The sequence below is a fragment of the Macrobrachium nipponense genome, chromosome 24, assembly GCF_015104395.2.
Source record: "Macrobrachium nipponense isolate FS-2020 chromosome 24, ASM1510439v2, whole genome shotgun sequence".
Classification (NCBI taxonomy): Eukaryota; Metazoa; Arthropoda; class Malacostraca; order Decapoda; family Palaemonidae; genus Macrobrachium; species Macrobrachium nipponense.
The window spans coordinates 33,321,062-33,325,511 of NC_061091.1; the positions used below are offsets into that span (position 1 = coordinate 33,321,062).

Here is a 4,450-nt window from a genome sequence, read left to right on the forward strand (position 1 = left end):
TGGGAAAAGGTCGATTTTTATTTCAGTCTCAATAATTTATGCCATCTCTGTTTTTTAAAAACATTCATTTCTCTAATGATTATAAGAATGAACTGAAGGAACGCTGTATAAGAAGATTATCAACCGTAGAAACTTCCGAAGCTACTGTAACTGCCAAAGCTTCCAAAGCCACCTCCATATCCGCCATAGCCGAAGCCGTATCCGAAGGGTCTGTAGCCGTAACCGCCGAAGCCATAGGGACTGCCTCCAAAGAAGAAGCGACGGCTAGGTTCGGGAGCTGGCAGCGCTCCAGTGACCTCCATCAGGGCAAATAGGGCCACCAACACCAACAGGGCAACGCCGATCTGCATTGGGAACAAAGGAAATTCATTTCCAAAACCTTCATACTATTTTCAAGTAGGATTCACTGCAACGAATCCTATGCTATTATAAGGGTAACTATGAATAAGAAATAAAGTGCAATAGAAATACTAAACATGTTTACTCGGTATAAATACAAATGAGACTCACATCACGTGTCATTTGGAATGATGAATAAAGAGTAATATTAGATCTACTGTCCATATATACTGTGTTGTGTATGGATGACTGTCCCTTTGTGCATTTAAAAATAGAAATTAGACTGTTTAAGCGTACACGTCGATACACACACACACACACACACACACACACACACACACACACACACATATATATATATATATATATATATATATATATATATATATATATATATATATATATATATATACATGCATTAAGCTACAAGTGTCCTTAATATCCAAATCGCTCTACCTCGGAATTAATATATTTTCATATATGTTAACCGAAGGGGAATTGTTTAGCTGATAATAATTTCGACCTCTCGTGGATCCGAAACAGTGCAGAGGAGAAATCAAGATTTCAGTGACATTACCAAATCGGCCGGTAACATCACTGAAGTCCTGATTTCTCCTCTGTCTGATGGTACGAATCCACGAGAGGACGAAATTGTTATCAACTAAAAAATTTCCCATCGTTTAACATATATGAAAATATATTAATTCCGAGGTGGAGAGAATTGGATAATAAAGGACATTTGTAGCTTAATGCTTGTATATGAATCACGGTGATGTGATAAAAATTCATACACACACGCTATATACATATACTTACATACATACATATATATATATATATATATATATATATATATATATATATATATATATATATATATATATATATATCGAACCACATCATATCGATAAATGAATTTCTATCACCATAAATAAATTCCTCTGAATCTGTTCTTCTGACAGACGTGTGTGTGTATATATATATATATATATATATATATATATATATATATATATATATATATATATATTATATATATATATATATATATATCCGTCTGTCAGAAGAACAGATTTTCGGCTCGGCCACCGCATATTCAGAGGAATTTATTTCTGGTGATAGAAATTCATTTCTCGATATAATGTGGTTCGGATTCCACAATAAGCTGTAGGTCCCGTTGCTAGGTGACTAATTGGTTCCTAGCAACGTAAAAATATCTAATCCTTCGGCCCAGCCTTAGGAGAGCTGTTAATCAGCTCAGCGGTCTGGTAAAACTATGATATACTTAACTTGTCAGCAGAATAACTTGTCCAGTATTGATTATGCTGACGGAAATGAATTTTAAGATTTTGCTGCCATAAAATCTGGCCGTAGTTTCATCAAACTTGTGGGAATGTCTCATGTGTTTAGGTAACAAACCATCTCCTAACAATCTTACCGTTTTCATGACGATTAGGTAATGTGATGCTTCGATGCTTCCGTAGCTAGTTCTGGAAGAAGTATACTCTTCCAGTCCATCCGCAGCTCCTATTTAAATGAAGCTCGTTCGTGTGTGGACAGTTGCCAAAGAGCTCTATTTTCCAACTGGAATGTAAAAGAACTTCATGCCATGAATTCCCCTACGTGATGATGGGAATCACAGGGAAACCCCGTGCTAACCTGTCCCTCAAGATTTAGCAACCGGTCATCGATGATCACAGTTTCTGTATCAGTCCGTCTCCTAGAAATCTTCTTTTTCTGAAGCCGGGGTCTGGTTTTTGAGCCAACAGACGGCCTGGGGCAAGGGTTCCTAAGACCGTACCCCCTATTGATGTTGCAAAAGTACAGGTAAGTAAGAAACTTCTTCGCTGTGGATTTTGAACGTATTTTTGTGTTGGCGTGTGTGTGAGGGAAAAAAAACATTGAATTACAGTAGAAAGTGTTTGTGTGGATAAAATTATAAGTTTTGCTCATAGCTGAGGTAAAACAGTAATTACCTGAAATGCAGCACAATGCAAATGACGGTCTAATCTAGTGGAAATGTGGAAGAATGAAAAAATATAATGGTAAAGATAAAGTAAAAATCTCTAGTAAATGAGATGTCTGGGAGACCGTCGAAGCTGTTCTGTAGGAAATTCAATAAAGGAGAAGGGTTGCTGAATAACTGGGTAGAATAGAGTTTTACATCATAACTGTAGACAAGTAACAGAATACGAGCTAAAACTAACTGCATGCCGAGAAAGAATGCTTCAGAAATGAAGGAGAGAAAGTCCTCGGGTTACCATTGGCGAAGAGATGCTTGAAAGTTATCGGGTCTTGTCTTGAGGAAAAGGCTGAATATCTTTAAAAAATACTTCGATGCAGGAGGAACGGGAGACCTAAAGAGGGTGTCGGAGATAAAAAATTAAAAGCACTTACAGAAGGAGATTTTAATCAACGAGAATAAAATGAAAAGCGGATATGTTTTAGTCAAGAAGGAAAGAAATGTGAAACATGGATATAAACTAATGTATAGAAAAGGACTTACCAGAGACAAATTAACGCTGTGAATATCCCCAGGTTACTTGTAAGACAGAGACCGAAAGCGAACGCACAAACTCATAGTCTGAAATTCCTGTGAAGCCGAAAGGAAGATGGAAACAGACAGAGGGACTTAGAAGTTGTGCTGAACTTGTCGATATTCGAAATATTTATTGGTTTTGAGGCATTTGAGTAGGAAAATGAACCAATAGTGAGTTTACAGAGAGTTTTTATATGCAATGGGTTCGTCTTTGATCCAGCAATTACTTTGGGATTATCAGGAATGATTGTCTAAAATCGCCCATAACGCTTCCTTTTAAATTATATCATTTTGTGCTAATAATGTATATACGTGTTTATACACATGTACACAGCCACTATATATGTATATATATATATATATATATATATATATATATATATATATATATATATATATATATATATATATATATATATATATATATATATTGTGACGAAGTGCCAAGCATCTGGTTACTCACTTACTATTTGTACTTGTTAGAGCAAGAAACTCTTAATCCCGGGTCGGGGACACCATTTATACTTGGTGCTCGGTTTAATCAAATACTTGATTACTACTTACCTCACAACAGCCAGACACCTGAACCTTCATCACAAATAAAAAAACGACTGAATACTCTAAAGGTAACAGTGATCCCTTATAGACCTTACTAATCATGTAAGAAATCAGACTAAGTTCATTGAAACAGATGTGAGGTAATTTTGATTAAAAGGCATCACTCCTTCAACAATTTTCAATCTAAGTATTTCCCTGGTTCTAACTCACTTCACTAAAGTTGAAGGAAAACTTCACAATTACCACTTTACATTTCTACCTAAATAAAAATAAAATATGTAATGGTAGTAAATAAGATACCCATAAAAATTTTAAATACAAAAATTTATTTCTAAATTCAAAAATTATAAGTGAAATTCACAATCTCCGGAAAATGTGCTATTACTTAAAAGCAAAAGTTAAATTAATTTTTGAATTAATCATTAAACAAAATTGAATCAAGATTATAAATTTTATCAAGAAAATTAAATGGTCAAAAAATTAAATTATTCAAGGCAAATTCAAACTAAAAAGCAATTATTGAATTTGAAAAGAAATTTAATTAAATGCAAATTAATTCACAAGTGTTAAATTAAAACAATTATACAATAAGAAATATTCAAATTATTTAAACAAAATGAGAATATGAAAACATAGAATAATATGGAAAAGCATTAAAAGCAATGACAACACAAACATTAAGCACGTAAATGGATATGTCGAAAGAACAAAATAAAAGAAAAATATATAAAGAGTAATAATTTTATCCAACCTCTGTAAATAAAACCTTGAAGTGCACTTCAGAATATTTGTAACACACAATACCTTTCACCACTGCAGTTTCGAATCTCCAACACTTTTGTGGCGCCACACAAAAATAATAATAACACTATGTTCAGATTCCATAAATAATTATTACAGTTCTAAGAAATTAAACAAAGTGAGTGACCATCATAGGTTACGTTACAGTAGGAATCCAATGTTTCGTGAGCAAGAGAGAAACAGAGAGAGAGACCCAACTAGCACATGGTTCTT

General features: G+C 33.9%; 1 long non-coding RNA gene across 1 annotated transcript; it reads right to left on the reverse strand.

The window, feature by feature from the left end:
- LOC135204134 (uncharacterized) lies at positions 1-1,851 on the reverse strand. The gene is made up of 2 exons (XR_010312110.1): positions 1,778-1,851; positions 1-344 (listed from the first exon to the last, which is right to left on the reverse strand). It is a non-coding gene; the product is annotated as an uncharacterized LOC135204134 (long non-coding RNA).
- Positions 1,852-4,450: the final 2,599 nt, after the last annotated feature.